Source organism: Xenopus laevis, chromosome 3S (genome assembly GCF_017654675.1).
Source record: "Xenopus laevis strain J_2021 chromosome 3S, Xenopus_laevis_v10.1, whole genome shotgun sequence".
Taxonomy (NCBI): domain Eukaryota; kingdom Metazoa; phylum Chordata; class Amphibia; order Anura; family Pipidae; genus Xenopus; species Xenopus laevis.
In genome coordinates, this window is record NC_054376.1 from 101,974,989 (window position 1) to 101,999,632 (window position 24,644).

At 38.7% G+C, this 24,644-nt stretch overlaps 1 protein-coding gene across 1 annotated transcript in view; it reads right to left on the reverse strand.

The window, feature by feature from the left end:
* The window catches only part of hrh2.S (histamine receptor H2 S homeolog), a 77,770-nt gene extending 53,769 nt beyond the window's left edge, over positions 1-24,001 (reverse strand). The window contains exon 1 of the mRNA XM_018254616.2: positions 23,729-24,001. The gene's annotated coding sequence lies outside the window, so the exon portion shown is untranslated. The remainder of the gene's footprint in view (positions 1-23,728) is intronic.
* Positions 24,002-24,644: the final 643 nt, after the last annotated feature.

A 24,644-nucleotide genomic window follows, 5' to 3' on the forward strand; every position in this document is an offset into this window, starting at 1 on the left:
TTGCGCCTGCCAATCTGTCGCGAAGTGGGGTGGATCGTTTGCTAGCGAAAATTCTCCCTCTGGTGAATTTGCCCCACTTAGACGTCATATGGCACACTTTGTGATGGGACTGAACTCGAGGTGAAGTGGAGAATAAAGAGTATGGTCAAACAAGGAATGGAGGGTTGAAGATCTTTACCACTTTACCAGAATATCAATTTGGCCACCGAACAAACTGTTTATAGCTCAGATAATCATTTTGTTAATAGATACCATAGGAAATGCAAGTCCATAGTAGAATCTTTAGGAAAACTTTCATAAAGTTTGGATTACATTAATAACACCTGGGTTCCAATAAAAGCATTTACAGCATTCCTCTTCACAGGACTGTCTGAATTCACTGCTACCCTCATGCTACATGCTTGTTTAGTCCCTACACTTGTGGGTTATTTACTCAGGGAACTTACACTCACATGGAGCTATAGGCTTTTAACTAATTAAGCCTTTGTAAGTTTGTGCTCTTATTGTGCCTGAACACACAATCTATTCCTGGCTAGTCCTTGCTCACTAGATTCTCTTGCCTCCAAAGACCTCCACCGAGGCATTCTGCCTTGGTCTCCCCTGTGACTCTAGACTACATCCTCTTTCCTTCACTTAGGAGTTCTTAAAGGCAGCACAGTTGCTTGGTGAGCAGCACTTAAGCTCTTGTATCCTGAGTTTGACACTATATGGCTTGGACACTATCTGAAAGGAGTTTGTGTGTTTTCTTTGGGTATTATGGTCTCCTCCATGATTCCAAAATATACTGGAAGGTTAATTGGCTCCTGAATGCATTTAAAGGACATTAATTGTGTAAATCATTGCAATGACTTACAATGCTATACTGTATTTACCTAGCAGTTTTGATACATTTACATGCAGTAGTCGAAGGGAAATAAAATTACCAAATAATGGAATTATCGTGGTTTCTCTTAGCAGTCGGCTAGATACACATACCAAATGATGTTTTAAACAGCATCTGCAAAATCCATTATGGTATTTCTGATAAATGCAAACTATACCCAAAGCCAAGATGTATACAGCGATTAAAAAAACAGTGCAGAAAATTTGAAATCTAAGAGTTTTGTTTGTTACTTCAATATGCCCAGATGATGTAATATTTTTGTATTCATATTCATTAGCATTCAACAAACCATCTGGCATCCAAAACACTAATGGAAACATAAGCATCTAGGCTTGTCATTTATTTGCTTATCAGCCGGGGGGCTTTACCTTGCATTTCATCTTGTAGTGTTTACTCCAAGAAGTTTTGAGAACACAGCATGAGACATTGATGCCATAGAAAATGACTGATATCTCCTTTGCATATGTTTTCATTTGAGGCACTGAGAAAGCCTGTAGAGACGTGTTAGTTGTTATACTGGGGTTTGTTTTTGTTTCTGTCTGCTTATTATGAACTTGAGATATAGATTTGCTTGCTGTTGTATAGTAAGGAAAGGAAAGCCCTGACGCAATAAGTGCAGGGGCTGCATGACAAGGCATCCAAATGACCAGCAGCCAAATTATACTGTGATTGGGTGAGAAACAATGGGTCAAGGCAGGGAAAATCTGGGCTGGGGTTGGAGAAAGAGAGGGATGTCAGGAGAAGAAGCAGTTCACTTCTTTATCTCCTGAACAGGTAGAAACATATCACCCTCCCACCTTTTCTTGCATATTTTGTAAAATGTCAGGAGTTTCTCTATATGTTCTCATATTAACTATTAATAACCGTTTTCCTGCATGCACTGTTATATTGTGGTTTCGGTACTTTTATACAGTTATAAATGTGAGAGTCTGCATGGTATTATGCATGTTAAATAAATGTCAAATGCTTGATCCAAGAAATGTTGAAATTGCCATTGGGTTCAGGAAAGAACCCTTGAGGCATAATTGGCATTGGCTACAGCCTGGGTTTTTTTGCCTTCCTCTGGATCAAAACAGTGGATACATGATTATGTATTTTAAGTTGTATTTGTCACAGCAGCTGTAGGACCTTGCTAGAGTACTGCACAGGTAAATTTAGAAAAGGAAGAAAGGAGGTTCTCTCCTGTGACTGCACAGTGGGTTGATTGATACAAATGCTACTACTGCTTGTGTTAGGTGACAGCCTGCTTGGATTTCCTATCATAGAGACACTGCAGATTCAGGAGCGGCAGCAGGGCTGCTGAACTTCTCTCATGGTGGGAGATGCAGCTCATGCTGGTAGCAGATTTGGAGGCCATGCTCTCTGTAGGTAGAGGCAGCCTAATACTCAGTGGTAGATATAATGACATACAATAGTTATAATCTCAAATGGCAACGATGGAAGTGAAAGTTACATTTTCAGTGAGGAACGGCAGAGCATAGTAACAATCTCTTATAGAATTTTGTCTTTATAATATTGCCTTGGGTTAGGCTAGCAAGGTCCTACTTATTTGATAAAATGTGAAAAAATGCTGAAATATTTTGATATATTGCTACAATGTGCTTATTGTGAATTTTATATTTTTGAGTAGGCATTAAGTTCTTTGTTTGTGATTTCTTTGTCTGTATGGGAAAAGTCCCGTTGCGACTGTTGGAATCCTACTGATTTACAGCCATATTGTCTCCGTGGATGAGCGCTCTGCCTTCTGTCCCTAAACATTGCTAGCTGTCATTTACTTTGCCTGTGTTTTTTTTGCTGCAAAATGGTTTTAAATCTGTTGGGCTCAATAAAGAATGATGAGCACTTGACCTGAGATACCCTACAAAAAGAGCTGCAGGACAAAGAGCATTGAGAAAAATGCAAGTTACAGGTTAAAATCATCACTGCACATTAAAACAGTGCTTGGAATATCACATACTGTACGTACCATATTTAACAAGAGTGAAAATGGAATATTATTGCCACATAAACTTTCACCAGCAATCAGCATTTAAAATACATAGGGTTTTGCTAATAACTAATTTTTGAGCCAGTGCAGAGGACACACTAATATATCCAGGAGTTATATTGCTAGGGGTTGATAAACATGGTAACCCTTGTTAATTCATGTTGAATCTCAGGATGTATATAAAACTGGAACTGAAAATAATGTAAAGGGATGAAAAAAAAGACCCTCTCATATAGGGGAAAGCTAAATTGTGTAGTGGGTGGCTTATTCAGAACAGGGATATGGTGATGAAGATCATTGCATGATTAAAGGAGACCCGTCACCCAAAAAAGAAACATTCAAAATCCCATTTTATAACATTAGTCAAGCAAAATGAACTTTAATTACACTATATAAATTATTGAAATCTTGTTTCCTTCAGTCTGGGAATTCATAATTATAAAAGCAGGAAGGAGCCATTTTGTGGACACTGTTATTAAGACAAGCCTTGTGTCATCTCAGAATCTTGTTTGTGCACCAGAATGGGGGCCCTGATGTCCATCCCCATGTACTGGTTACACAATTAAATGGTGAAGAGAATGTGGGAATGTGTGGAGAGCAGTGACATCTAGGAAGTGCTGAATGGAAAGTGAAAGTAATTGCCTGCCCCGCCTCTATGCCTAAGGCATAGAAGAGTGGCAGACAATATTTGATTGACAGCCGAGATTTTTAAATGATCTTACAACAGCTATGAATGCTTTAATAAAAATAGAAATTGGATTTCATGTTAATTTGAAAAGAACTTTTATTATACAGCTTTTTGTGTCTGGGTGACAGGCCCACTTTAACGGCACTACATAACCCCCTTTATTATTTGACAAGATAGCTGTTGTTTAACATGGTTCTAGCAAAATGTAAATGCAAAGAAATCTGGTGCTGATGTCTAGGCATGTAGTGAAACGTATTTGTCCCTCTCATGCTGCTCTTCAACATGCCATTTATTTCTGGGCAGCTGGAACTTTTTGATCTTGCCAGCAATAAAGGCTTCTGCCATCTGAAAATCCCCCACGAACACTTCTTCAAATTCATGCTCCAAATATAAGGACAAGAGCAGATTGTGCATTTTGTTCTAGTCATCGTAATAGCAATGGGATTTGAGAGAGAAATCTGAAAATAGTTTTTTTTTCCCTCACAGGATAATGCCTGGAGGGGTCTGTAGATTGCGGCAAGTGAGGCTTGTAAAGTTCAGCCTTCACACTGTTTGCCTTTCACAGCTATATGCACTGAAATGTGGAGTTATATAAAGTGTCTGATTCAAAAATACAAAAAAAGACTAGTTTATCGGACTAATTTATATCCCAGAATAAGTACGCATAACTTTATACCATGTGGAGCCTGGTCACAATATTAAAGTGATTTCTTATAACATCCTCAAGCTCTCCATAGGAGTTGGTTCAAACTTACTTACAGATCCAAGAGAATGCCATCTTGAGAACCCAGTTTACTATCTATGTCAGTAATCTCAGTTATCTTGCTTAGTGATGGGCGAATTTGCGCCGAAAAATTCGCGAAACGGCGCCGGCGTCTCGTTTTTGAAGCCGGCGCCCGTTTTTTAGACGCCGGCGCCTGTTTTTGACACCGGCGCCCGTTTTTTGACGCGGGCGTCCGTTTTTTCGGAAAAAAAAATTTGACGCCGGCGAATTTTTTCCGCGAATTTTCGCGGGCGTTTCACGAATTTATTCGCCTGCCGCGAATCGCGCAAATTCGCCGTGAATTCGCGCCTGGCGAATAAATTCGCCCATCACTAATCTTGCTTTAATCCAACATCAAATGCCGTTTACGTTTGCAAGTACACTCAGAAAAGTTCCCCTCAAAGCCGCCCTGCGAACCTTTGCACAGCTGACCCGATGACACGGCTAACTGATCTTCTGCCTTGCTTTTGTGATGCTGGGCTGGGGCGCGATCCTTCCATAGGCTGCAGTCCTGTTTTGATTTGTAATTATCCCAATTAGCCACAGAAGATCTTTGAGCAGTGTCAGAGGGTCGGGTCAATGGAGGTTTGCGGTGCTGGGACGGCTTTCAGGGGAACTACTCCGGATGCAGCAACTACTTGATACTGACACGTTCCTATAATTTTTATGGGAACGTGTCGGTATCACTTTAATCCTTGTTGGAGGCAAAACAATCCTTTTGGACTTAATTAAGGTTTAAGTGATATTTACTGTAGTAGACATAAAGTATGTATATCCCAATTATGGAAAGATTCCTTATTGGAAAACCCCAGGTTCTTTGAATTCCACTGTAATCATATAAAAAACTGTTTGAGTTTTGCTCGAGAAAGAAATTAACATTTACAGTCTTCCCCTAAATTTATAGTAAACATGCACAATTTAGCAAGACAAAATAAGTGAGTGCATTGGGACCACCGTGAGGGCTGTAAGGGCCCAGTATTAAGCTTGTGAGGAATTTGGAAACCTTTGCTGATTGGAAAAGGAGTTGCTCAGCGAATTTTACTGGATGTTACCTCTTTCGTCAGAGTTTACTTTGCCACCTCAGACCAGGCGAACTACAAATGAAACTACATCTACATTAATCTTATGTCAGTGACATCATATGCTGTATGCCACGAATGCATTAAAGTTGTAAAAAAGCTGGCGACTTTTCATTTTTTAAAGCAGGGTTGCCTTTGAAAGAACTATTGAAGATTTATGTGTGAACAATTTTTTTCACTAATTTGAGGGGCATGCCACATTTGTTTAAAGGTGGTTCATGTCTAGGGCATTAAAGCAGGGGTCCCCAACCACTGCAGCGTGGACAGTCCAGAACTGGGCCACTGAACAATGAACACGGTTAGCCGAATTTGACGCCGCCGCACCCAAATTGGATGCTGGCGCACCAAATTGGACGCAGGTGCACCCAAATTGGACGCCGGTGCACCCAAATTGGACGCAGGTGCACCCAAATTGGACGCAGGTGCACCCAAATTGGACGCAGGTGCACCCAAATTGGACGCAGGTGCACCCAAATTGGACGCCGACTCCTCCGAAAACCTCCCTGAACCCCGCCCGACCCCTCCAGTTATAACAGTAAAGTTTGCAGAATGACTGATGATATTTCAAATAAATGAGGTTGAGCAGGGCCGGAACTACGGGTAGGCAGAGTAGGTGCCCTTGTGCTTTAATAGTTTTTCAAATTTACTGCCTGTTCTTGCCTGTGATTCATACTGCGGGCAGAAGCACTTCCCACCTTCCTCTTAGCAGCTGCTGGCACAGGTACATATTTGTGGCCAATATCTTGGCTGCTGCTTGCACAGGTAAACAGATGATATGGGGCAATATGATGGATTTTTGGCTGTTGCTGGCTCAGATACATATTTGAGGCCATTATGATGGATTTTTGGCTCCTGCTGGCACTTGTACATATTTGGGGGCAATTTTGTTGATAGTTTAGCTGCTGCTGGTACAGGTACAGATTGGGGGAAATATGAGGGATTGGCTGCTGCTGGCTCAGGTACATGGGAGTAATATGGTGGCTGCTGAACAGGTACAGAGATGTTTGGGGCAATATGATGGATTTTTGGCTCCTGCTGGCACAGGTACAAATTAGGGGCAATATGATGGATTTTTTGGTTGCTGCTGGCAAGGGTACAGATTGGGGGTAACAATATGATGGATGTTTTGGCTTATGCTGGTACAGGCACAGATTGGGGATTTGGGAGCAATCTGAGGGATTTACTGCTTTTGGCACAGGTACAAATGGGAGCAATATGATAGGTGTTGGCACAAGTACATGAGGCAACACTACGTCTGCTGGCACAGGGGGCAATATGAATGGTAAGGTGGGATATGGTAATGCAGGACCGGGTGGAGGGCACTGATTGAAGCCCTAGGGTACCTTGGCCCGGCCCTGTGGTTGAGACCTGATAATAAAGATAAAAGTACACCATTGTGACTTGTAATATAAGGTGTTAAAGAGAATCTAACTTTTCGATATACTGTATAGGGAAACTGAATAATAGTCAAGAAAAATGCCTCAATTTAAGGTACCAACACTAGTACACTACTATACTAACATGGGTAATAATCACAACTTGCTGAATAGCACTAGATCCTCCTACACTTTATGCTAGTCTCGTGGCCTTCCATTCCCAAAACAACAACCACAAAATGATATTAGGGGTAAAACTGCATTTTACTGATACACAGTGTTTTCGGCATTTATCTGAAATCTTGAAAGCAATTCATCTGTACACAAAGCTGTATCATCTGTACACAAAACTGGACAATTTCATTACATACCAATTTTTTCCAATAAAAAAAATAAATAAATAGAAAAAAAACTGGGTGCAATGATTGCTTTTATCAATCTTTGTCCGAGATAAATGTATTTTTAACTGAATTTGATTTCTGTGTGTTTTAGTAAAAGTTTCATGCAGATTCCAGCAACAATTGTTGTAAATGCCTTCTTAAAACAAAATGTGTTGATTTGCCTCCTGCAACAGCCGTGGTGTTTCAATAATTAGCAGAAAAGGAGAATATTCTTCACATAAGGAATTATGGATAAAGACACATAAAAGCCTATATCTCGCAAGCATACATCTTCAAACACCTAATTAAGAATGGATACAGCTATACTTTTAAATTCATTAAACCTATTATGCAGATGAAGTCAGTAAGGTAACAGGTACAGATAAAGGATCCATTATCTGGGCACCCGTTACCCAGAAAGCTCCAATTTTCCTTCTCCGATTTAATAAAATAATTCTTCTTTAATTATTTTTTCCTGTAATAATAAAACAGTACCTTGTACTTAACTCAACTAAGATACAATTAATCTGTATTGGAGGCAAAACAATCCTTAACGTTTAAATTATTTTTTCAGTAGCGTTGAGATATAAAGATACATACTATGGAAGACCCCTTATCCAGAAAGCAGGCTCTGGGCTTTCTGGATAACATGTCCCATACCTGTATTACAGTATATAGTATAATAATTCTTAAACCTGAAGGTACATGTAAGGGATCTATTATCGGAAATGCCTTGACCTGGGGGTTTTCCAGTTAAGGGGGGTTTCCGTACTTTAGAGCATTGTCACTTATATCTACTTAAATCAAGAAAACATTAAATAAACCCATAAGTATGTCTTATGCTATACAAATAGCACTTTCCTTACAAACCAGAAGATGAGAGAAGAACCACAAGTCTAATTTTTAATTTTAGATTTTTTTTAAACTAAATTGGACTCCTAGACGCTGTATATGGGCCATACCCTCTTGTTTTAGATGGTATTCACATTCATGCTTTCTGAGATAACGTATAATGTAACTATGGCAACATCAGATCATATTTTAACAGAAAGCTTAAAATGCAAATGCAAACACCATTTTTAGAAGACCCTCTGAACTTAATGGGAATTTGCTCCATTCCCAAAATAAGTATTAGAAGAATAAGAGTAAAGAGTGAATTTTAATTGTCTCCGTATATTATATAATTGATTTCAGTTCACAAGACATGTGAGAATTGCCTTTTCAGGGCAAAAACAGGCAGGGTGTTTTGCCACATGAGGGAAATGTCCTTTCTCACAGGTGACAATGTCTTCCCCCCTGATCCATTAGAATAGCCACATATCAAACACTCTACATGTGGCAAAAAGCAAAGACACCTTCTTCTGCTTTGTCAGTTGTCAGCACTGGAGGGGAAAGTTCCCATGGGAAACAAAGCACATAGGGGAACTAAAGTCTAAAATAGAAGAATGCTAGAAATGCTGTATTTTGTATACAAAACATAAACATGAACGTACTGCCCCGGAAGCCTAATAAAATTAATTATTTATGCTTTCAAAGTTGGCCGCAGGGGGCTGTCATCTTGTTACTTTGTTAAACATCTTTGCAAGACCAAGACTACGCACATGCTCAGTGTGGTCTGGTCTTCAGTTGGGAGGTTAAATTTAGGGATCGTCATGATTTATCAAAACAGCACAAGTCAAATAATTTGTGCCATAGAAGCCTATACAACAAGACTGATTAATAATCAGAATATGCAGACTGAACTAGGTCCGTGGATAAAAATCTCTACAAAGTCCCTGGCTGCTTTACAGGGAAACAAACAAACCTGCTCGAGGTCAGGGAAGTAAGGTGGGGTCTCCCCCCTGCCATTTGAAAGTATGATTGTTTCCCTTCAGAGCAGTTATGGACAGTCTGAAGTTCCTATCTACAGCAGTCAGAACAAGTAAAACGAAGGGGGAATTTCACTGTATACAATTGGGTTTCTTATAAAAACAGTACTCATATTTTAATTGAAGTACTCGTATATACTTGATTATAAGCCGATGTACCTAATTTTACCTATGAAAACGGACTGGGGGGCATGGGGCCAACCGGGGCTACTGGCCCTGGCCCCCCTATGGCCCCTGCTGCGGTTCCCCTGTATGTGTGCATGCGCGTCAGTGCGAGGTGCAAAGCTAGTGCACATGCGTGCGGCGCACCGCTAGTGCGCACACGCAAATTTTGCTGTCCGGACAGTCCAGAACCAAGGCAAATACCTGTTGTCCAATATCCATCTTGGACATCTCCAACAGTGACCACCCCTTCCTCAAATAAATGCAATCAATTATGTGCATCTAATACAATCAAGCTCAGTATTCAAACCTGGTCATATGTTCACCTGGCCTGTAACCCATGACACAAATTTACTGAAGGCTTACTGCTCTGATGCAAATGTTCACCGTTTTGGCAACTGAATCCCTGTGTTGATACATTATTTACATATATAGGTATGGGACCTGTTATCCAGAATGCTTGAGACCCGGTGTTTTCCGGAGAAGGGGGTCCATAATTTGGATCTTCATACCTTAAATTTACTAAAATATGATTTAAATGTGAATTAAACCAGTATGATTGTTTTGCCCTTATTAGTTTGGATCAAGTTTTATAATTACAGAAAAATAGAATTTTTTTTAAAAAAATTTGAGTCTTTGGGAGACTGCTTTCTGTAATTTGGAACTTTCTGGATAACGGGTTTGCAGATAACTGATCCCATACCTGTACCTACATATGCTCAAAAGCCCTTAAAGGGGAACTGTCACCCAAAAAATATATTCAAAATCGTATTTTATCACATTAGTCAAACTTAATTAACTTTAATTGCACTATATAAATTATTTTAATCTTGTTTCCTTCAGTCTGGTATGTCCTAGTTATAGCAAACAGGCAGGAGCCATTTTGTGGACACTGTTATGAAGACAAGCCTTGTATCATCTCAAAATCTTGTTTGTTCACCAGAATGGGGGACCTGATGTCCATCCCCATGTACTGGCTACACAATTAAATGGTGAAGAGAAAGAGGAATATGTGGAGAGCAGTGACATCTAGGAAGTGCTGAATGGAAAGTGAAAGTAATTGTCTGCCCCACCTGTATGCCTAAGGCATACAGGAGGGGCAGGCAATATTTGATTGACAGCTGAGATTTTTAAATGAGTTTACAACACTAGGGGCAGATTTATCAAGGGTCGAAGTGAATTCAATGGAATTTTCGAAGTAAATAAATTCAAAGTAATTTTTTGGATACTTCGACCATCGAATAGGATACTACGACTTTGAATTTACTTCGACTTCGATTCGATTCTCTTTAAAAAAACTTAGACTTCAATACTTTGCAAACTTAAACCTGCGGAAGTGCTATGTTAGCCTATGGGGACCTTCTACAAAATATTTCTAAATCTTTACACATCGAATAAAAATCGTTCGATCGTACGCTAAAATCGTTTGATCGAACGATTTTTATTCGACCACAGGATTGACAAATTTGCTGAAAAAACTTAGAATTCAAAGTTTTTTAATTCGATGGTCGAATTTCGAAGTTTTTTGTACTTCGAAATTCGACCCTTGATAAATCTGCCCCTTAAAAATGCTTTCATAAAAAATAAAAAATGGATTTCATGTTTAATTTTAAAAAGTACTTTTATTATATGGCTTTTGGTGTCTGGGTGACAGGCCCACTTTAAAACAATATCAAATGTAAAAATGAGTTCTTAGCAAATTCCTATGAACAATTAAGAGTACTAATTTGGTAGGAAACCCTTTAATCTACTATACTTTTCAATTCTCCTTTTATGAGAGTTAATTAAATCACAATCACACTAGTTTGCTTTAATCTGCTTTACTGCCTGAACATATTAGCTTGGGGATAGATAAGCTTTACTTTTAGTGTTTGGAAAATGTTTAAAACCATTACAATCTATTGTATTGCTTTTAGGAGTAATGCTAACCATCATTTTAATGTATTTTTCTTCACATATTGCCAACTGGGTAGACATGAATGGGGGTTAATATAAAAGAAGGTATGAGCAACAAGCAATTACTGGTGGGCTGTATAAAAACAAATATCTGATGCTTTGGGTGACTAGACCTGGACAAAACTTGTACTTGTTACTATATTATGCTACATTTTTTCCTTACCTCCAGTTTTTTGTGTTAATAAGAACCACAACCGGAGGATGTAACGATACACACATACACATACAGCACCTACTTAAATGAAGAAAGTTGGTATGTCTATTTCAACCAGCATCGAAACATATGCAACTATTCAAATAACATCTGTTTAGCATAATAAGAGACATGCAAAGAATACTTTGCAGGCACAGGTACCAAGTATATAGGCTGGATCACTTTAAAAGAGGCCAGAAGAGTACACAAGAGCCATGATAACCCTGTAACTTATATCCTTATAAATGGTAGTTAGTGATGTCATCAGATGCCCCCTGGTGTAAAATATAAGGTTATTAGAAGTCACCTCACAGTCCCATGACCTGTACAAATGTCATGGAACACCGGCGTGTCCTCTAATTTCCTTATATTTTACAATACTGGGTTCATTATGGTCATTCATTTATATTATTCAGATGGTAAAGAAAGATAAAACATTTGCTCACCCTTCTGTCTATAACTGTAGCTGACGAGCAAACCTCTAAATGATCCTGATTTATAATCTTGTATACTATTACACTCTAAGGTTACTTTGCAACACAGCCGCTGCTTTGACCATGAATTACAGTGATTTTTAAGCCCTGTGTCAAGTGTCTAGTACTTCACTAGGAGAGCAGACTGATTGTCAATTAAGATCTAACTAGGTGTTTCAATCTGGTTCATTATTAAATGCCACTCATAATTGCCAGAATCAGATCTATTGTGTCCCACTGGCAGCTTTCGCAGGGGTCAAACACAGACAAAAGCACATACAGTTACAAACTGAAGAGAAATAAAAATTGAAGCCGAGCCACTCTTGCATTGAAAAGGCAGTTTTGGCATTCAGCATATTGCAAATATTTTTATAATATTCAGCAGGGAAAATGCACAGTGGAACATTTGTTCTTTTGCACATGTTTGTTATTTTGTTTTTTGAATCCTACACAATGGCAGGTACACTTCAACACTGGTATATACGAATGTCATACGTCACCAAGCATTTCAGCACTTTAAACCACATACCATCAAGGCCTATTTTGTTTTTTATTTATGCTCTATATGGCATTTATGAAAATGCTATATTATCAGTTTAATAAGTATACTTTTCCTCATTGTTCTGTGTTATATCAGTTTGACTTACTCTTTGAAGTTAATATCTATATTTAAGTAGTGCACATAGAGGATATACAGAACTATGCAGTGGCGTAACAAGATATAACTGGGCCTCACAGCAAATTATTTTTCAGGTCCCCAAAATGTTTAGAGGTTGACTTGTTTTACCAATATTTATTGAAATTGTATATGAATTAGGGCCTCATGGGGCCCCTATACCTCCTGCGCCCTCCCTCCCTGCAGCCACAGGGTCTGCTGTTTCCTCTATAGTTACATCCCAAGAACTATGGACTGTGTAGAAATGCTTAATTTACATTTTGACTGGCGATTGAATTATTCTAGCAATATCTAGGGAAAGGGTCATGTTGTCCAGATTTGATTTGACTCTCATCTTCCCATCTTCATTGTTTTGTCATCTTCATTGTTTTGTCATAAACCAGCCCAGACTTGTAACTTGCCAGCTGCCAACACACCAAATTGGCATCTACCATTTACAATCTTTCCTAAGCCAACACCCAAGGACAGACACCAATACCTAATTAAGTTCCCAAAACATTGGGGGACCTCACAAATATACACAGCTGTTCTCATGAGTCACCACCCACTTTCTTAGCTGTGAAAAACACTGCCCTGCCCACTCCTGACATCAAAGCCAAATTTTGACTCCCTCCAATTGAGGGAGGATAGAGGCTTCAATGCTACTGTGTTATGTAAATGGCATCCAAAAAGTAGATCCTGAAGTTTATTCCACCACCAAACTTCCCAAGCCCCTAACTGCGCCTAACAACACCTTTCAAAGGTTCACAAGTAATTGGTTGTGTCCCTCTTTCGCTGTGCCTCCCTGCCACCCTCTGGGCGGCCATTGCATCCATCCAGATAGTTAAATAGTTAAATCAAGTTCAACCCCTCCAAATGAAAACCCAGCAGCCATACACACACCCCTCAATGCAATTGTGACAGATACAATTATATAAATTATAGGGTAAAGGCTTTATTAAAAAAATAATTTGTAACAAGCTCAAGTGTGGACAACAGTGGTAGAAATGTCATGATAGCTACATCCAAATGCCAAAGCCTAAAAAATTATGTCCAGGGCAATAGCCTGAGTTTAAGTTGTGTAGTGTTAAAATACATTGTTCGAGATGAATATATGCGTGTGTGTGTGTTTGAAATAAATCTGAAATTTTAGTTAGTAAGGTATGTTCATAGAATGTTCCTGTAAAAAATGTCAATTAAATTGTTGTTTAGATGTCCTATACTTTAAAGCTGATCTGTGGGTTAGGTTTTGTTTCCTCGAGTGGCAGAATGAACTGGACTACTGGCTGTAAAAACTCTTAAGAAAAGCTTGAACCCCTTTCAAATAACTTGCCCAAGGTCACGGCAAATTTAATGCAAATCATTGGTGGCCATCTGGAATTAAAATCACTTGGGTTCAGTGACCATTCTGTAATAATGTTTTTTTTTAGCAAAGTATGCATTTTTGGGGTAATGTCATTTGCTAATCTAGACTAAAAATACTGGTAACACCCAGAAGCTACATTTTACCATATAGTGTGGGAATGCCCACCTGTTTCCCAGTACTGGACAGAAGTGGTGAGTTATCTACAGGAACACCTGTCTTTCCCTGGGGCCCGCATGACAGAAATATGCTTGCTGGGAATAGTAAAAGGCATTCTTCCCCTGTTTAAGACCAGAATTCTTATTAAAACTCTTTTATTCTATGCTGAAAAAGCCCTGGTCATGAAATGGATGGCCCCCAGCCCTCCACTATGCAACAGTGATTGTCATTGATAGAAAAGGCTTTGGTAAATATAAAATTGACATATGAAGGTAAAGGATGCCCCACCAAATTTGAGAAAGTATGGTCCCCTGGTTGGAATTACACCCAGAACAATAACCGTGAATTTGTATTGTATTGACCCACACTGTGTGACTATCTCCACCAATTATCTAGTATGTAACATACCATCAAAATCACTCAACAGACAATGCAATAGCCACCACCCTCCTTCTGGTCCTCTATTATCTGGACAAAAAAGACACCTACGTTTGAATGCTTTTTATAGACTTCAGTTCAGCATTCAACACTATCATTCCTTAGCATCCGATAGAAAAGCTGAGCCTGCTTGGACTGAACATCTCCCTCTGCAGTTGGGTTCTGGACTTCCTAACCAACAGACCTCAGTCGGTCAGGATTGGAAACATCATCTCCAGAACCACCACACTGAGCACCGCCCCTCAAGGCTGTGTGCTTAGTCCTCTACTGTTCACTCTGCTGACGCATGACTGTGCAGCCACGCACCGCACAAATCACATCATAAAGTTCGCTGATAACACGACCGTGGTGGGTCTCATCAGCAATAATGACGAATCACTATATAGAGAGGAGGTGCAGCGGTTAACAGACTGGTGCAGAGCCAGAACTTTACTTTATGTGTTTTTATACCTTTTGTATTATCACCTCTTATCCCCAAACCCTTTCCTCCTCTCCCTGCTGGAAAGCAATAAACACAAGTTTTAAAAAAAATACTGGTTACAAGTGTTTACAATATCTTTATCATAATAAATAAATGCAATTCATCTCTATAAAATAAGTGAGGCGAAATCATCCGGTACTCTGCAGCCAGTTAAATCTTGACAAGCAGTTGTATCATTATTCCTACTATATATACACACATTCTCCTGCTATCAGTAATGTGGCCCTATGCCTATTACTCTGCATCCAAGTTTACGACTTAGCAACTGTTAAACTGTTCATAAACCAGTAAATCTAGTTTATGATGGAATATCATTAGCCAAAGTATGCATGGACAATCCAGATACCAATAATGAATTGCATGATCTGTTTGTGTATATTTACTCTGCCAACATTTTTGAACAACTGTCTGCTGATAAAACCAGCTGAGAATCAGTTGACCTTTGCTTTTCAAACCATAATAAAGGTAGCATTTATTTTATAGGTTTTATTGGCCATGAAAGCTAGTTTATTTATTTTGCTGTGACTGTTCAGCAAGAATTAGATACAGCATGGGTCCACCACTCGCATTTTGCATTGAGTTTTTGCACTCGGCATACTTCCAAACAACCAAATATTGCTAAAAAAATTCTAGTGTCTGGTTGAGAGGTGGGTTGTATGTTTGAGCCCCTGTCATGCCCTGTACGTGGTACTTTATTCAAGACATACTGGGCAGAAATGCTAGAGGATACTAGGAGAAATTGAGCACCATACCGTACACCCAGCAAAATGTGCTCTGTACCCTCAGCACAGCATGCATGAAGAATGAGCAGAGGCACAAGTTTGTGACCCTTAGCACTCCAGAGGCACATTTGCGCCCCTTAGCACTCCAGAATTTATTCACTTGCTCATCATAAATTAACCCAGCAATATTTAGTAAAAATAATGATATAGGTCCATATTAAAAAAAAGGGCCCAACTTTTCCATTGTTACTAAACCATGTACAATGTTTTCAGCCACAAACAGTGTCATCATGTACAGGAGGCCATAAATGGGCAAATCAGTGCAGTCTCTGACCCATGGGCAGAACTGAAAGAGAGCATATCCTAAGCCACATGTAGCCATCTTTCTATTGTTCCAATCATTCATGCAAAGAACAGGAATGATCATTATAGAAAGGAGTAAAGAGGAGTTGCATCACAGATTTTCAAACCTGTCAGATTCCCAAACACACCAATATCCATAAAACAAGGTACATAGATAGTGTTTGGGATTGGCGAGCCACCTTACATGTACAAATAATTGTAGCAACTTTGTTTCTGACAATAGTATTGGTATGTGCTTATCAGTAGATTCTGAGTCATTGACCAGTATATCAGAATAGTAGCCCCATGCTTAATGATGAGGGAAACTGCCACATTTCACTTTACTATGTAACTAACTATGTAACTACGTAACTTCCCAGCCCATGGGGCAAATTCACTAAGCGCTGAAAATGCACTAGCGACGGCTTCGCTGCACTTTGCCGCACTTCACCACACTTTGCCGCACTTTGACAGGTGTAGTTTCTCAAGGGCTGCTAAAATTCACTAAAATCCGAAGTTGCGCCCAGGGAGGCGAAAGGTAATGAAGTTGCACTAGCGTTAATTCATCAAGCAAAGTGAAGTTACGCTAGCAATGTTTCATTTGCATACGGCGCCAAGTTAAAGTACAATGGACGTATATGTAGCAGCAAATACATTACACTACACAAGCCTGGGAAAGGTTCATAAGATAAAATAGAGATGTTATTTTGCCCTATACATGTACCCACTGTATAGTTTATGTGCCATATGTTGGGAAATGTAGGGGGGAAGGAGGGTACCCCCCAAAAAAATTACAGTCTTTTTCAGCCCATCACCCTTAAAAAAGTAAAAGATGCCATCGTTTTTTGGGACTTAGAAAAAATTTCAACTTTTTTTGAAGCAAGTCCTATCTACTCTATTGCACTTCGCCTGGTCTGAGGTGGCGAAGGCAAGTCTGGCACAAGAGGTAACGTTCAGTAAAATCTGCATGTCAGTGAATTAGCGTAGAGCAACTTCCATATCACAACTTCCATAGCGCAACTTCGCCTGGCGTAAGGATGCGAAGTAGTGCTAGAGTAGGTTTACTACGGAAGCGAATTAAGCCAGGACCCGTTAGTAAATTGATAAAGTGGCAATTTACGTCAAATGACGTCACGCGGTGAATTTTCACTAGCGTTAGCCACTTCGCCCTTTAGTAAATTTGCCCCCCTGTGCTGTACAACATCTGTTCCTTCTATACTTTTACCCATTACTCCATTCACGCCATGTATCGGTATCCTGAAATATACATGGCCAAGGATGTCTCCAGTTATTTGAGAGAGTTGATAGCCCTGCAAATGCTTTGAAATGTGCCCACCAAATTCTAGTCATATCTAGTGCACCCTAGAATCTATCCTTGTGTTGCAACAGTTTCTATGGATATATAATTCTATGAGCATATGAGTTAGCTGTATGTAAAACTGATTTATACAACTGCAGTGTTGTTTTTAAGATCTATAATTAGTGATGGGCGAATTTCGTGCAAAATTTGCGAAACAGCGAAAAATTTTGCGTTTTTCACTAAATTGCGCCGGCATCCATTTTTTTACACCGGCGAATTTTCACTACGGTTTTTACGAATTTATTCGCCCGCGACGAATCGCGGGAATTTGCCCATCAGTATCTATAACTATTTTTTGCATTTGCCTCTTTGTTCATTACAGGTGTGGAGCAGGTTTAAATTGCACATCTTGCCAGCATGGTAACTGGTAGTGATGTATGCCCAAACCTGTTATCCAGAAACCTCTGAATTACAGAAAGTCTGTCTCCGATAGACTCTATTTTATCCAAATAATCCCGGTTTTTCAAAATGATTTCTTTTTTTCTCTGTAATAAAACAGTATTTTGTACTTGATCCAAACTAAGATATAAATAATCCTAATTGGAAGCAAAACCATCCCTTTGGGTTTATCTATATTGATATGATGTTCCAGTAGATTTAAGGTATGAAGATACAAATAATGGAAAGATCCATTATCTGGAAAGCCCCAGGTCCTGAGTTGTACTTTCTGGAACGTCTGGGTTATGATATAACTTGATGTCTGTCCTTGATCCATTATTATATTGTACTGTTTTCTCATTTTCAATGATTCTACCATAAATATTGGTTAATTGGAATAGTTATGTCATTTTGATGTTTACAAGCTCCCTCCTTCCAGGTTTTGTTGATGGACTTCCCCTGTCCAGGTCATAGCCAAACCCTGTAACTTGTTTTCTACCTAGGCTCCACATAACGTGTATTTTACACTTCTGTCTCCTATTCTCAGCTTATCTTTAATAGAAATATGGAAATCTGGCTGTAAATTTTCCCTGCAATACCAGCCAGTGAATCTTCTCTAAAATACCAGCAAGTGAATCTTCTCTACAATACCAGCCAGCTATCAGTGAATAGACAGTGATTCAAACCAGTACACCTTGATGTAACCATTTGCTGTATCTCTATTTCTGATTGTTTTTTTTTGGCTCAGATGTTATATGTGTCTTGTCTGTGTTCACTGGTCTTTTTTAAGTTGTTTTTATTTTATACAGTAGTTACACTTTTTAGATACTTCAGTTAAAAACTTGATATTCACACTTTTTGAATGTACTTATTTGATGCTAAAAGATAGATTGTAAAGGGTGGTGGTAATTGGACCAGTGTTGTTAGTGGAGTACCGCAGGGCTCTCTACTTGATCCTTTGCTTTTCAACTTGTTTATTAATGACCTGGAGGTGGGCATTGAAAGTACAGTTTCTATTTTTGCAGATGATACTAAATTGTTCAGAACTATAGGTTCCATGCAGGATGCTGCCACTTTGCAGAGTGATTTGTCTAAATTGGAAAACTGGGCAGCAAACTGGAAAATGAGGTTCAATGTTGATAAATACAGGTTATGCACTTTGGTAAAAATAATATAAATGCAAGTTATACACTAAATGGCAATGTGTTGGGAGTTTTCTTAAATGAGAAGGATCTAGGGGGTTTTGTAGATAACAAGTTGTCTAATTCTGGGCAGAGTCATTCTGTGGCTACTAAAGCAAATAAAGTTCTGTCTTGCATAAAAAAGGACATTAACTCAAGGGATGAAAACATAATTATGACTCTTTATAGGTCCCTGGTAAGGCCTCATCTGGAGTATGCAGTGCAGTTTTGGACTCCAGTCCTTAAGAGGGACATAAATGAGCTGGAGAGAGTGCAGAGACTAAGTGAAACTAAACTGGTTAGAGGGATGGAAAGCTTTAATTATGAGGGCAGACTGTGAAGGTTGGGGTTGTTTTCTCTGGAAAAAAAGACGCTTGAGAGGGGACATGATTACACTTCACAGTTCATTAGAGGACATTCTAGACAAATATCAGGGGGCCTTTTTACCCATAAAGAGGATCACCGTACCAGAGGCCCCCCCTTCAGACTATAATAATAGAACTTTCATTTGAAGCAACATAGGGGGTTCTTCACAGTCAGGACAGTGAGGTTGTGGAATGCACTGCCGGGCGATGTTGTGATGGCTGATTCAGTTAATGCCTTTAAGAATGGCTTGGATGATTTTTTGGACAGACATAATATCCAAGGCTATTGTGATACTAAAATCTATATTTAGTGTATAAGTATGTATAGTTTATGTGAGTGTATGGAGGCCTCAGTGGGAGCATGTGTATGGATCCTGGGTTTCATTTAGAGGCGTTGAACCTGATGGACTTTGGTCTTTTTTCAATCCGATCTAACTATGTAACTATGTACCTCTTCATGTATGTGTGTGATTTAATGCTGGTTGCTCTTCTGTGTCTTCAATGTGCTACATGGGTGCACCCACTAGAGAAGTCTGTAAGTGATTGGCAGCTTTGCTCTTCAACATACCGAGTGCTCAACGTGTGTCTGAAGTTGCATAGGTCAGCTCAATATGATCTTGGATATAAAGAAAGATAAATATTAATTGTTACTGTATAATTTATTAACCCTAGGTGAGATCTAACCTTGGTATTGCTAAACAGCTGTGGGAACCAGATCACATACGTTATGCAAGGGAAAAGTTTGAAGGCTGGCATGAATATGAAAAATGGATGTTTCTTCGAAAAATACAGTGACTGGTAGTAGTTTACATTAGAAAAGTTCCCAAGTGAACCGATGATGCACACTTTAATCCTCAAAGATTATGATCAAATCCTATGTTTTACAACAGGAAATCCTTTATTTATGGTTATTAGTTAGACTTTATGATAACTAATAAGACATTCTGAATGTATTAATTTATTTTGCCAAAAAACCCAAGACTGGACTAAGGCACTTAGGGGGATATTTAATAAAAGATACTAAGTTTGTCCAAGAGCTTTAACCCATAGCAACCAATAAGCAGGAAGTATTTACTGGATACCTGTTTAAAAGCTAACATTTTATTAGTTGCTATTATTACTGCCCCTGAGCAAATTTAGTGCATTTTATTACATATGGGGGTTAGGCGAAATGTAATTAAATTTGAAAAGAGCAAAACTTTGCAAATAAAAATGTGTCTATCGCAATGTAATATTCTTTGTTAGGCTTTTATTGCATTGCAAAGATTAATTGAGCGTTGCAAACCTTTAACACCTGCTCTGGAGTTTCACTAAATATTTTGTTGCAAAAAACATGGTTTGCAATTGTGAAATTATATAGCATATACAGGTATAGGATCCGTTATCCGGAAACCCGTTATCCAGAAAGTTCCGAATTACGGAAAGGCCTTCTCTCATAGACTCCATTATAATCAAATAATCCAAAATTTTTAAAATGATTTCCTTTTTCTCTGTAGTAAGAAAACAGTTGCTTGTTGTTGATCCCAACTACGATATAATTAATCCTTATTGGAAGTAAAACCAGCCTATTGGGTTTATTTAATGTTTACATTATTTTCTAGTAGACTTAAGGTATGAAGATCCAAATTACGGAAAGACCCATTATCCGGAAAGCCCCAGGTCCCGATGATTCCGGATAATAGGTCCAATACCTGTACTGCAAATGTTCGTAAAAGCAATTTGGTCCCAAACTTTGCGAGGAAGTCAAAAATGGCACAAACATGGTCACTAACATTCGTAAAAGTGTTTGCGAACGTTTTCTGCGCTAATGAAACATGTTACATTCCCCCATTAGCATTAAGTAATTTATCCGCCAGAAGAATTGTAATACAAATCCCATCAAACGATTTTGAAAATGCTAATATACATCATATGTAGTCAAACATTGTTATGCCAAACTTTAAAAGAAGTTTAGGAATGTTAGTTACTACATCTAATGATGGGCAATTTTATTTGGCAGGCGCAAATTCACTGAGAATTTGCCCGTTTTCGGCGTGGGCAAATAAATTTGCGAATTTGAAGGGGAAATTCACCGGCGTTGAAAAAATTTGGAAGCCGCCGGTGGTTTCGATGCTGGCGCCAATTTAGACACCAGCGACAATAAACGGACACCCATTGATTTTAATGGGCGCTGGCGTCAACTGTGCCGCTGGCGCCCATTTTGACACCGGTGAATTGACGTCTGCATCAGAATTGCCATTTCGCTAGTTTTTCACCAGCTTTTCCACAATTCGTGGTGAAGCGAAATGGGACAAATTCGCCCATCACTAATTCAGAGGCGATCCTGGCCCCTCCGCTGCCTGAGGCAGCAGCAGTTGCTGCTGCCCCCCCTTCCCCCGGAAATTTGCTCTTAAAGTACCAGGAGCAGCATTTTTGCTGCCCCTGGTACCTAGTGGGGTGTCGCCACCTGAGGCGACAGCCTCAACTCGCCTCATTGGCGAAGCACCCCTGCCATTATTCTTATATACAGTAACTTGTAACTTGCACTAATGGCTTCAATAGCTAATTTGACCTGAACATTTTGCAATGTTGCAGAATTTTTGCATCGTTTTCTTCAGGATGAGTAACCATGTTTGAAGATGAACTTTATACAGTACATGTCTAGCCAAGCTTAAAAAAAGGCCTCAAATTTCTGAATGCTTGCAATATCTTCTAAACTAATTTAGTCATTGTATTGCCTAAATGTATTATTAGCTTAAATGTATATCACAGCTAGTAAGAAAATGAATGCCTTTGACTGCTAGAATTGAAGAAGAAATGATCTTGCTACTCAACCTTTACACATATAAATTCATAATCATATTTTATACATGACCAATGTTTGGATAAACACGCACGATCCAGTTAGGCTGAAATCCCCCCCTTTTTAAATCATGTAGAATCCCTGAGGAAAAATACCAAATTGGAGTTCCATTAGCTTCAAAAATAAAAGTAAGAAATTATACTGATTTTGATTTACATTCTTATCCGGTATACTTATAAAGAGGTAACTCTCTACTTCTCCTGCACTCTCATTATGTAGAACATTGAAAGCCAATGACACCCACTAATACAACTTCAGAACTTACTGCAGCAGATATATACATCACAAAAACAAAGACGAGGAAACAAATGTGTAGATATTCAAATTCTTCAAATATAAACTGTTGTAAAAATGAATTGTTTATACTGTACTGGTGTGATTTTTAGACACCTTACAACATCACGGTACCATAATGATTAAGCTTTGTTTGCTCTGCTAAGTTGTTGTTAATGTCACAATCCATTAAACTCTATTGAACAAATACCATACTCACATCTATGTTTGTGTTTAATGGAATGAAATAGATTGGCTGTGTGTTGAATCTGAGAATTTAAGGCTGGTGTTTGGCTAGCAAAAGAGTAAAACTAACAGCATCACACTTTAATACAACATTCAAACCTGGAAGTCGTCTAACCATAATATTTATGCAAACTTCATTTGTGACTTAAAGATCATAATTGATATTTTTTGCACATTTTAGGAAAGGGGCTACATAATTTTTATTATTATTACGAGATAGAAAATTAGTTTGCACAGGATTTTAAAAAGTAACCATATCTGTCTGTAAACAATGTTACTAATGAGTAGTGATGGGTGAATTTGCGCCGTTTCAGTTCGCTGAAAAATTTGCACGAAATGACGAAAAATTTGCGAAACGGCGCCAGCAAAAAATGGACGCCGGCGTCCATTTTTTTTAGATGCTGCGCATTTTGGCCAAAAAAAACGGATGCCGCATCCATTTTTTTGACGCCGAAGAATTTTCGCAGCTGTTTCGCGAATTTGTTCGCCGGCGGCAAATTGCGCAAATTCGCAGCGAATTCGCACCTGCCGGATAAATTTGCCCATCACTACTAATGAGTTTTGTCAGCCTATTCTGTATACATTTCATTTAGATACAAACAAAATTTGATCACTTTGTTGTAAGCACTCACAGTATAAACCCTTTGATACTAGGTTTGATACTAGAATTTAATGGCTGCATATTAAACATGATCATAGCAGCAGAGATATTATAAAAAAAAAAAACAGGTTTGTTTATGGTTTTGAGAAATATATAAGTGTCAAACTTTAAGGAAATGACACTTGATGGTCTGCTTTTCACTACGGTAAAAATGTACTTAGGTAGAGACAATTCACGCCCAAAGGCATAAATGTGTAGACACAAAAGGGGGGGGGGGTAAATAGTATGTATTATTTATTTTACATTTATATATGTCTCTTTTTTGGTACTGTTTTATAGAATTTGCAATTCAATAGATCATCCACTATTTTTCATTATATCAACATGGAACCATCAATATTTAATGAAATTAAAAAACTTACATTTCCTGTATGATTGTGAGCCATCGTAACTGGCAGAGTCACCAGTGATGTTGTAAGTAAACACAAAAAGGTTTGTTAAGAGAAGTGCTCACCTGAGAACCAAAGAGTGAATGAAAGCTGTGGCTTCAGCTGGTACTTGGAATGATCCAGGCTCCTCGACTTTCCATTCCTTTTCCTCTTCCAAGAATATCAAATCCAAGCTCTTGTCATTTTACCCAGAACTAGTGTACTGCTACCATACAACGTAGCTCCTTCCTTCTCTTAGAGAGGCATGCAAGCATTGCTCTGAATATAGAGTGACTCACGCAGGCAGAAAAGAGAGGTGGGAGGGATTATGCTCTGTAATCTCACAGCAAACTACATTATTTGGCAACCCTCTACAGAAGTGCATAGCGATGGCTCTGTATTTAATCATCTATTAACTCTCTTAAATGCATCACAGCATCTGTCACGGATGCCGTAGCCTCATAAAGAATGACAATTTTGGCATCCTGATCCAAAATTGACCCTTCTGTGTTTCATTCACAGCTTTCAAGGAAGCTGCAGAAACACGAGATCCTATTGTTAATAAGTAAAGCTCAACTGAAATTAAGTATTAACTGCAAATAAAACATATTTTAAGGGTCAAAAAGAGATGAACACATCTGTACAGTAGTCTAGCTATGCTGCTTTAGCAAAAGGTATAAACGAAATAGATTTGTTTACCTCCAATCCATATAGAAACCATCTGCACTGACAGCTTAAAGGAGTTGGTTTTGGCATGTGTACACAGTTAAGCTAAAAGCATATTTACCTTTTGCATTAAAATTTTTGTTACACCAATGGGCAGATTTATCAAGGGTCGAATTTCGAAGTGGAAAATACTTTGAAATTAGACCAGCCAATAGAATCCTCCAACATTCGAAATTAGAGGATTTTATTCATCGTACGATCGTATTCCGACCGTACTCCAATCGCACTTCGAATCGTATGATTCGAACGATTTTATCGTAAGATCGTACGATTTTC